The sequence below is a fragment of the Bufo bufo genome, chromosome 3 (genome assembly GCF_905171765.1).
Source record: "Bufo bufo chromosome 3, aBufBuf1.1, whole genome shotgun sequence".
Lineage (NCBI taxonomy): Eukaryota > Metazoa > Chordata > Amphibia > Anura > Bufonidae > Bufo > Bufo bufo.
In genome coordinates, this window is record NC_053391.1 from 245,289,904 (window position 1) to 245,301,622 (window position 11,719).

Below are 11,719 nucleotides of genomic sequence, written 5' to 3' on the forward strand. Positions count from 1 at the left end.
CTCTTCTTTTAATACAGATAGTGATACTTTATAAAATAGTTATTACTTAACATTTACCATATGTCTACTTTATGTTGCCATAATAAATAAATAAATAATGGCTGCACACACATATAAGCAGTAAAGCTGAGAAATGGGGATCATTTTAAATTCAAGTGGTACTATACCTACTATTGGAATCAATGGAAGCTCTTAGCGCACATTTTGATCAAACTTGTGTCGGGCCCATCCACCACGCGTCAAGGTGGCTTAGTGATGAGTGAGGAGGACTATGACATAGTGGGAATAACTGAGACATGGCTGGATGATAGCTATGACTGGGCGGTTAATGTACAAGGTTACAGTCTGTTTAGAAAGGATCGTCAAAACCGGAGAGGGGGAGGGGTTTGCCTTTATGTAAAGTCCTGTCTAAAGCCCACACTCCGTGAAGATATAAGTGAGGGACATGAACATGTGGAGTCACTGTGGGTAGAGATAGATGGAGCTAAAAACAACAATAAATTACTAATAGGAGTTAACTATAAACCACCTAATATTCCAGAGTCCACAGAAAATCTACTACTAAACGAGATAGACAAGGCGGCAAATCATAATGAGGTGGTTATTATGGGGGACTTCAACTACCCAGATATAGACTGGGAAACTGAAACTTGTATATCTCATAAAGGAAACAGATTCTTGGCAATAACCAAAGACAATTATCTCTCCCAACTGGTTCAGGACCCGACTAGAGGGACGGCCATACTGGACTTAGTATTAACCAATAGACCTGACAGAACAACAGACGTGCAGGTTGGGGGACACCTGGGAAATAGTGACCATAAAGTAATAACCTTCCAATTATCATTCAAAAGAGCGTTTCTACAGGGAGGAACAAAAATACCAAACTTCAAAAAAGCAAAATTTTGCCAACTAAGAGAGGCCATAGGCCTAACTAACTGGGACAAAGTCCTCAAAAATAAAAATACAGCCACAAAATGGGATATCTTTAAAAACATCCTAAAATCTCATTGTGAGAGGTACATACCGTATGGGAATAAAAGGTTAAGGAACAAAAAGAAACCAATGTGGATAAACAGAACTGTAAAGAAAGCAATAAATGACAAAAAGAAAGCATATAAAACACTAAAACAGGAGGGTAGCACGGAAGCACTGAAAAACTATAAGGAAAAAAACAGAACATGTAAAAAACAAATAAAAGCGGCCAAACTAATTGCCAAAGAGAGTAAAGAGATTAATTGCCAAAGAGAGTAAAACTAACCCTAAAATGTTCTTCAATTATATAAATGTTAAAAAGTATAAATCTGAAGGTGTCGGCCCTTTAAAGAGTAATGAGGGGGGAGTCGCAGAGAGCGACGAGGAGAAAGCAAAGTTGTTAAATAATTTTTTCTCCAGTGTATTCACTGAGGAATATAAACTGTCAGATGAAATGCTGAATGTTGAGATTCTTCTTCCTCCGAGGAAGGATTTTGACAGAGAGTAGGAAGAATAATCTCCTGAGAGCGGTGGAATTTGGTGGCGACTTTTGGAAGAAAAGCCGGGTCAGGACGGATGATGATTTTGTCCTCTAAGATTAAAGTGTACGGAGGGTTGATGGAGATGGCTTGGATCTCACCGATCCTGCGAGCAGAAGTCAAAGCTATCAAAACGGACAGCTTTAGGGTCAGATGCTTAATTGAAATAGAATTAATGGGTTCAAAGGGGGGCCCAGATAAAGCTTTTAACACCACCTCTAGACTCCAGGGGGGGGGGGCTCTTGGAGCTACCACTAAGGAAGACCTCTCCACAGCCCTAAAAAACCTGGAAACCCAAGGGCTACTGGCTATGTTCTGATTAAATAGAACAGACAGGGCAGAGACCTGAACTTTCAGGGTACTGACTGATAGACCCATTTCTAGACCCTTCTGAAGGAACTCAAGGATAGAATGTAAGGGAGCAACCAAAGGAATGTTCCTTAACTGGATCTGGGCAAAATTTAAGAACTTGTGCCAAACTCTGCTATAAATCCTTACTGTCACCTCTTTCTTGCTTTTTAGCAGGGTAGAAACCAAGGCATTTGAGAACCCTTCCTTTTCTAATAACCACCTCTCAAAATCCAGGCCGTTAAGTGTAGGCTGTCTACAGCTGGATGTATCACTGGTCCCTGGCTCAGAAGGCCCCGGACCGTCGGAAGCACCCAGGGATCGGCGATAGACATGGTCCGGAGTCCCGTGAACCAGGACCTCCTAGGCCAGAAGGGGGCAATTAGGATTACTGTGGCCCGCTCTTCCCTGATTTTCCGTAAAACCCGGGGAATCAGGGGAAGAGGAGGAAAGGCATAAGCCAGGTGGAATTTCCACTCCTGTGTCAGGGTGTCTATCCCACAGGGGGATCCTGTTCTGCTCAGGGAATAGAAATTTGGCACCTTCTTGTTTGAATGGGTAGCAAATAAGTCGATTTCGGGGGTACCCCAAAGATCTACTATCCTCTGAAAAACAATAGGGTCTAGGGACCATTCCCCCTGGGACAGGGTATGGCGGCTCAGGAAATCCGCCTGTTTGTTTTCTACCCCTTTGATGTGTACTGCTGATATCGAGGTGCACATCCTTTCTGCCAGACTCAGAGTGACATAAGCTTCTTCCATGAGGGCTCTGCATCTTGTCCCTCCCAGTCTGTTCAAATAGGAGACTACAGTCCTGTTGTCTGAAAGAATCCTTAGGTCCTTTCCTTCTATCTTCGGGAGGGAGGCCCTCATCGCAAGGCCGACCGCCATCAATTCTTTCAGATTGGAGGACTCTGCTTTTTGTAGGGGGTCCCAATGACCCTGGAAGGAAGTTCCCTGAATGTGGGCACCCCACCCCCAAGGACTTGCTTCCGTAGTCAGGCACACTAACCTGTCCGTTTGCCACAGGGTCCCTTGAATGAGATTCTCTGTATTCAGCCACCATGATAGCCTCTGTAAAGTTTGGACTGAGATCTTCATTTTCGCGTCTAAGGACCGGTTTTCCTTCCAAGCAGACAGGATCTCCCACTGTAAAGCTCTGGATTGCAGCTGAGCCCATCTTACTCCCGGAATGCAGGATGTGAGGGAGCCGAGGACCGACATTGCTGTTCTTATTGAAGTAACCGGTTTTCGGGTTAGATTTCTGATTTTGTTCTGAACAACATTTACCTTGTCTGCAGGTAGAAAAAGTTTTCTGGAGAGATGAGTCCAGTATTAAGCTTAAGAAGGTCTGCCTTCTTGATGGACGGGGTCTTGACTTCTCTTCGTTCATTATCCACCCTAACCTGTTTAAGATAGACCGGATTTCTGAAACTGCCGCATTGCATACTTCTTCTGTCTGACCTACTACTAAGAAGTCATCCAAGTAAGGGATGAAGAGAATGTCCTTTTCCCTTATGTGGGCTGCCATTTCCGCCATTAACTTCATAAACACCCTTGGGGCCATGGAAAGGCCAAAAGGTAGAGCCTGGAACTGGAAATGTTCCAGTTGAACCCTCAAATGGATGGCCACCCTTAGGAACTTCTGGTGCTCTATTGCAATGGGGACATGGTAGTATGCGTCTTTTAAGTCGAGAACAGCCATGAAGCACAGAGGGTAAAGAAGATTGATTGTTGAGCGTATAGTCTCCATCTTGAATCTTTTGGGCTGAAGAAACCGGTTTAATTTTTTTAGATTTATGATGGTTCTGAAAGAACCATCTGTTTTTTTGACCAAAAAAAGTGGTGAGTAGAACCCTTTGCCTTCTTCTTCCTTTATTACCGGGGTTAAGACTGATTTTTCTACTAATTTTAACACCTCTGCCTGTATAACTGACTTCCCTAAGGCCGAAGGAGGATCTACGGTTGGAAGGAAACGGGCAGGAGGGGACTGAAGGAATTCTAACCTTAACCCCTTGCCGATGGTATCTAACACCCACGGACTTAGGGAAATTTTTCTCCACTCTGCTAAGAAGTCCTTCAGTCTGCCCCCTACCGGAATCCTGGCGTCATTGTTGTTCTGGCTTTCTCTTATCCGAGGAGGACTGGTTAAAGAAAAAAATCCTATTTTTCCTCTGACCTCTAAACCGGTCCTCCCTGGCCTTCTTATCTTGTTCCTGACTACCCCTAAGGGGACGAAAGGACCGACTGAACCTGTTTCTATAAGAAAAAGATCCCTGAAAACCGGAAAACCTTTTCTTCTTGTCTGCCGCTTTATCCAGCAGGTCGTCCAGGCTTGGACCGAAGAGGTATTCCCCCTCACATGGAACTCCACAAAGCTTTGGTTTAGAAGCAATGTCCCCAGTCAAATTCTTTAGCCAAAGAGTTCTTCGAGCTGAGTTGGATAAAGCTGCTGATCTGGCTGCAAACCTAACAGAGTCAGCCGAGGCATCTGCCAGAAAGTCTGCTGCCTTCCTAATCGTAGGGAGGGAGGCTAATATCTCTTCCCGGGGGCACCTATTCTTTAACTGGGACTCAAGCTCGTCTAACCACACAATAAGAGACCTGGCCGTGCAAGTGAAAGCTATACTAGGCCTCCCAAGCCCCTTTAAGAAAGGCATCCGCCTTTTTATCCAGGGGATCTTTCAGGATTCCCGTGTCATCAAATGGTAGGGCCGTCTTTCTAGAGACCTTGGATATAGCCACATCTATTTTAGGCGCCTTATCCCAAGACGCAGAATCTTCCTCCTTAAAGGGATATTTACGCTTAAGACTTTTGGAGATAAATACCCTCTTATTGGGTTTCTTCCACTCTCCCTTTATCAATGCTGATACATTCTTATGTATTGGAAAGGTACCATGCTGTCTGGACTCCAACCCCCCAAACATAATATCCTGAATTGAGCGGGGTTCCCGAGTTTCCTCTATGCCCATAGTCGAGCGGATAGCTTTAAGGAGCTTCTCGGTGTCTTCTACCGGAAAACAGGGTTTCCCCCCCTTAACTTCCTCCCCAGAAGAGGCCTGCGATGAAACATCAGAGGGGCCAAACACTGAAGAAGGGATCTCTCCCTCATCTGACGGAGGGGGTTCTCTGGAATACTCTGTATGTTTAGGCTTTTGCTGTTTCTGGGTAGCCTGGGATGCATTAACTTCAGAGCGTACCAATGCTTGCAGACATTTGTAAAAGGAGGGGGACTCCTCAGCCACCGTCTTATCTATACAGGGCTGGCACATCTTCTTATCCCTGAGAAATATGAATTACATAGGTTTCAGATCATAATGTAACCACATAATATGATAATCCGTCCAAGCTATAACCAACAGTTATGTTAGACATTTCTATCTTACCATTCAGATGGTAACCCCACACTGCATAAGGCACATTCCTTATTTTTCTTCTTTGCTCCAACCTTTTTAGGCTTAGCTGGAACAGGAAGGACCGTGGTCTCCTCGGACCGCTTGCCATGATGGCTCTCGTCCTCCATCCTGCTCAGTCAAAAGAGACGCTGGCCGAAAAACTCGCGCTCCTCTCATAGGCGCCTGAAGATGACATCACTGCCGGCGTCAGGCCGGTCATGTGACTTTTAGGAGCGCTCCATGGCCTGCTCACAGCCGGAGCCGCTCCTCTTTCTCCCCCTGGTGGCCGGCGTATCTTCCGGCGTAACACGTGCCGCCGTCTCCCGTATCCCCGCACACTGACCGCCCCCTCCGGAGCTCAGCTGTGCCTCTGCCTGCCTTCAGCGCACCGCCGCTACTTACCAGGGACTCGCAGGCTAGTGGGGAGCCACCAGAGGGAAGGATCCAGCATGTCAATACTGCAGGCTTCCCATCAGAGACAGGAAACCACACTGAAGAGGAGGAGAATGTCCGCCCATTTTATTCTGCAGGTTTCCTGTCTCTGTGGGGCGGATCCTCCTCTCTCTCTCCGGTGGTGCTGTCATGGGCGATAGGAAAAAATAATTGAAATAAAGTTGCCATGGGAGGAAATGCTCAAAACCCCCAAACACTGTGGCGTGTTTATAACCGGGGGAGCAATTCCTCCGCATATGTCCCATTGCTAACGGCAATCCCCAGCAAAAATAGCGGAAGGACGGATCTGACATGGTGAACAGCCTGTCGGATCCGTCCTGCCGCAAGTGTGAAAGTACCCTTAGCTGTACAATACACTTCAATAGTGTCACACACTATGCCTGATCAGGCAAGCCAGGCGGCTTTTGCCGTGCAGTGGCCCGATGGGAGAGGGAGCTCCCTCCCTCTGTTGACCCCTCACCCATCGGATGCTGCCACGGTACAACAGTGGCCCAATGGGCGAGGGAGGCAGATTCCTCCCTCCGTTAAAACCTTCCATACAGTGCTCTCTACAGATTGTGGCATGGAAGGGGTTAAACGACCAATGTCAGCTGTTGCAGCACAGTGTAAGCTGTATGTTACAGCTGACACTCGCTGCTACCACCGGCCATCCTGAATGTGATGGTGGGGGGCGACAAGGGTCCGTGACAACCATCCTGAATTGGGGGATCATGACTTTAGGGGGGCTGCAGGGCCCCCCATAGGGTCATATAGAGCGGTAGCCCCTTTCTCCTGACAGGAACGGGAGATTGGAGCTGCGCTTTTACATTTGAGCCTGCCGCCAAGCAGGCTCATGCTGTGATTGGTCAGTCAGATTTGACTGGCCAATCACAGCGATCGCAGAGCAGGGACCGCTCTGGTTGGTCTCCTGTCAGGTGCCCAAACTGCTCTGCTGTCCGTGACAACCATTTACATGCTGGTGTCACAGTGGGTATAAAGTAGGTCACACTGGTAGTTCATGACGTACTGTCCATCATAAAGTGGGAACTAGCACCTGATCATGATGTACACAGTACGTCATGGGTAATTAAGGGGTTAATGTAATAGAACCTTAGTAAACAACATCAATAAAAAAAATTATCTTGATAGATACAGATAAGATCATGATTGATAAATATAAAACAGACAAATATGACTTCCATAATATTTACATAAAGTAAATTCAGACATGTCATACAGTGCGTTCATTCAAGAAAGGTTACTTTCTGATTTGAGGTCTGCATTTATTTTGGGGCCTGGTCTGAAGTTTGAAATCATTTTGGGGTCTGATCTGAGGTCTGATGTCTCCCTTGTCCCCATCCAACATTTTTAAATGTATGTATAGGGATGAGCGAACCTAGATCGTAATGTTTGGGTTTGTATTGAACATTACGGTGTAATTTGCTGCAAAAGTTTGTGTTTGGTGTTCAGATGAATAATAAAGCTTGTTGAAAGAACACAGAGCAGCCAATCAACAAGCTTTTAAGCTGTGGGCACTTTGAAGCCATCACAGTCATGCCCAGGACAGGAAAGCAGTGGAGAGAAGTGATAGTAGCAAGAATGGTGGTAGTAGTCATTACTTAGACTCCCCTCCGGGGCATGCAGTGATGGTAAGGGTGCACCTTTCTTCCTTTCGGGGCACACCCTGGTGGGTGTTACAGTGTAGACAGGTGTGTTTAGTCAATACAGAACTGCCCTACACTGTGAATCGTACAGTGACAAGCGCATACTGCTTGAATAACATCAGTAATCCAGTCATTGTGCCTCTGCATGAACCACACAGGCCTAATATTATCATCATGGACAAAAATGCACCAGCTCATCGAGGCCGCATCATTAGGGAACGGGTGCTGGAGACTGGGGTACCTCAAATGGAGTGGGCTGCACTTTCTTCAGACCTGAATCCCATTGAAAACCTATGGGATCAGCTGAGTCGCCATGTAGAGGCTCATAACTCTGTACCCCAGAAACTCATTGACCTGAGGGCCGCTCATCAAGAAGTGTTGGATGCCATGCCTCAGCAGACAAGTTGACTTGTGAACAGCATGAGACGTCGTTGTCAAGCTGTAATTGATGCTCAAGGCCACATGACAAGTTATTGAGACACTGACATTTTTGTGGGGGTATACCCACCACTGTTGGCTTTTGTTTCAACAAATTGTTTGAGATGAGGAAATCACCATTGCATGCGTCTACTTAAATGCCCTACTTTCATGATATTATAATATAATATAATTTTCCATAAATTTCACCTGAAAGCCAAATATCCCTAACTTTTTGTGAGTCGTCTACTTGTTCCTTGTTGCTACAGATCACCCTAGGAACAAGCAAAACATTAATTGGGTGAAATGATCCGTGTTGCAGACACCGCAATCATCGCTTCTGGGGAGCAGTTTGTGCTGTGTGAACAGTGATCTGCTGCGCAAAAACAATGAATTTGTATGAGGACGAGTGATGGCAGTATGCAGTGGAGGAGATTGCTGTATGTAAATGCAACTCTTGACATACACTGACTAGCAGGCAATTGTCAGGTAGAAACTATTCCTTACCCGTAATTGTCTGCTCATCGGCACAGTGTAAATGTGCCTTTAGTGTAAGAGAGTGTGTTTCACAGTGAGAAAATATAAAAAGTTAAATCAAAATAACAGAGAAAGGTTTCAGAGATTGAAATTATTTCTCACTGTGTGAAGCCTGTAATACACAGGCTGATTCAGCAAGTGATTGTCAAGAGGGAAGCGTTCCCTCAGGGAATTCGCCTGCTAGCTAGTGGAGGAGACTGCTGCTATTCCATGCAGCAATTTCTTCCGCAGCATGGGGAGGAGCAATAGCTATGCCATCGCTCTTTCTTATGCTGTCTAGTGGTTTGCCGGCAGCAGATCGTAAGTCGACACCACAATCTGCCGCAGGCAAACTATGATTTAAAAAAATCACAATTTGCCGAATTAACGAGTGTCACGCTCATTAGCAATCATCTGCCAAAAAATTGTGTAATACAGCCTTTACTTAACCTGTTGGGGACACAGGGCGTACAGGTACGCCCTGATGTCCCAGTACTTAAGAACACAGGGTGTACCTGTATGCCCTGTGCATTCCCGATCACCGCTGCGCGGCTGCCAGAGATCGGAACAGAGTGCCTGCTGAAATCATTCAGCAGGTACGCTGTGACAATGCCGAGGGGGGTCCTGTGACCCTCGTGTATCGGCGATCACGGCAAACCGCGGTTTGCTGCGTTTCCGGGTTATTCGGGTCTCTGGTGACCCGATAACCAGGAATAGGATGGTGATCGGTGGTGTGATAATACACCACCAATCACCATCCTTAGATCCTGAGAGGTGATGGTGACATCACCTCTCAGGATCGCTTCTGATTGGCTGCACAGGCTGGTGGGGCGGTTGACTTCCCCCAGCTCTGCCTCCTCCTCCACGCTGTGTCCTGGAACGTGGAGAGAGGAGACTCGTGGAGCCCAGCACCCCTCATCTGTGCCCAGCACCCCCATCTGAGCCACCACTGGTACCTAGGGACAGCTTAGATTAGGGAGAGTTTAGGGAGGAAAAAAGTGTTTTTTTTCAGCATCACCCTGATCGGATGTCTGGGGTCCACAGCACACTCAGCTGTGTGACCCTAGACCCCCCCAAGGGGTGATGCAGCTTGCCCCCTGCCCCCCAAACACATTTTTTGGGGCGCAAGCACTTTTATTTTATTTTTGTGTGCGTGCGCTGACTGTGGCCGGCACTCTTAGCGTCCGGCCACTGTTATCGCATCGCCTACCCCACCATTGATCAGCTTCGGACCGCTGATCAGCGAGTTTGTATCTTTTTTTTTTTTTAAATGTTGTGCTTTTAAAAAAAAAATTATATATTTTTTTCTGTTAGGCTTAGGGTAAGTACGCGAACACCCGTGCCCCCACACACACACTAAAAAGAGTTTTCCACACACACACGCACGCACACACACACTCCCCTATGGCCCGCCAGACTCCGACTCCGAGAGCCCCAGTGAGGACGAGGAAGACCCCACTTTCCTCTTGTCATCCGCGTCCTCCCCATCATCTAGTGATGATGATGAGCCCCCAAGGCGTTGGCCAGGCGGAGCAAGGTGACCCCCATGCCAGGGACCCTGTGGCCCACACTAGTACGAGCAGCTCTGGGGCTTGTACTAGTTTTGCGGCCCACCAGATAAGTCCACCTCAGCCCCCTACCGGTGAACTTGCATGGTGTACCCCAGATGATCTTGAGCCCGTGATTCCTGATTTTGTTGGCCAATCAGGAATCCAGATTCCCACAGTGGTCTTCACTGAATAGGACTATTTTAGTTTTTTTTTCAGTGACCACTTTGTGAATCTGATGGTGGAGCAAACGAACTTGTTCGTCCAACAGTTCATTGCTCAAAACCCGGGCTCCTTTTTGGGTAGGTCCGGTGGCTGGACTCCGGTCAGTGCAGCCGAGATGAGGACGTTTTGGGGCCTCGTGCTGTACATGGGCCTAGTAAAAAAAAACAGTGTCAGGCAGTACTGGAGTGGGGACGTCCTCTACCAGATCCCACTGTACTGTATGGCCATGACACGTTCCCATTTTGAGGCCATCCAGAAATGCCTGTGGGGTCAAATTTTTGGAGGCCTATGTACCTGGAAGGGAGGTCGCTGTTGAGGAGTCTCTCGTTGCTTTCAAGGGGAGACTGATTTTCCGCCAGTATGTTCCCTCTAAGTCGACGAGGTATGGCGTGAAGCTGTACAAACTTTGTGAGAGTACCTCAGGGTACACTTACAAGTTTCGTGTGTAAGAGGGGCGAGATTCCTGTATTGAACCCCCAGAATGTACCCCCACTCTGGGTGTTAGCGGGAAACTTGTGTGGGACCTTATGCACCCACTGCTAGATAAGGGTTACCACCTGTACGTGGATAACTTTTATACTAGTATCCCCTTGTTCCAGTTCCCCGCCGCCAGATCCATGTCCGCTTGTGGGACCATGCGAAAAAATCAACGCGGCCTCCCTACCCACCCCCTCCAGGTACCTATCCCCAGGGGTGAGACCCATGCCCTTACCAGTGGAAACCTGTTGCTGGTCAGATATAAGGACAAGAGGGATGTCCTTGTACTGTCCACAATTCACGGTAACGGCATCACCCCTGTCCCTGTGCGAGGTACTGCGGCAACGGTCCTCAAGCCCGATTGTATCGTCGACTACAATCGGTATATGGGAAGTCCTCAAGCCATATAATACCATGAGCAAAACCCGGGCATGGTGCAAAAAAAAGTTGCGGTCTACTTGGTACAGGTTGCCTTGTACAACTCTTTTGTGCTGTCCCAGAGCATTGGCAACACGCAGTTCTATGAAGCAGTCCTCAAGGCCCTGATCTTTTCTGACCGGGAAAGAGCAGGCCGGAGTACCTCGGGAACTGGAGGCGCCCGGATCGTCCCTGGCCAACACTTTCCAGGTGTGGTCCCCCATACTGGGAAGAATGTGTCACAGGAGAGGGATACGGAAGGACACCACCACTCAGTGTGACACGTGCCCCGATCATCCGGGCCTCTGCATTGACGGTTGCTTCAGGGAGTACCACACTTCCATGGAGTACTAAATTTATAATCGCCTTCCCCAATTTTAATTCTATTTAGCCACTGAAAATTGCCCAGAAAAAAACTAAAACTATGGCTCTCATGACCTAAACCCTCAGATAAACACAGTCAATAAAATAAAATAAAAACAGTTTTTATAAAAACAAATTGACTGTGTTCATCTGAGGGGTTAGGTCATGTGTTATTTTTATAGAGCAGATTCTTACGGCCGTGGCAATACCTAATATGTCTACTTTTTAAAATTTATTTAGGTGGGATAGGTGGGTTGTTGAACAAGACCCTCTTTGGTCTTTGAAGTATTGTTACTCATACAAAGTACAAACAGAATTTGGTCAGGCAGATTGTCATATGTAAGATTCCAATTGACGCAAGATGCATGATATTTTTCACACTTGTTGATCCTTTGATATTGCGA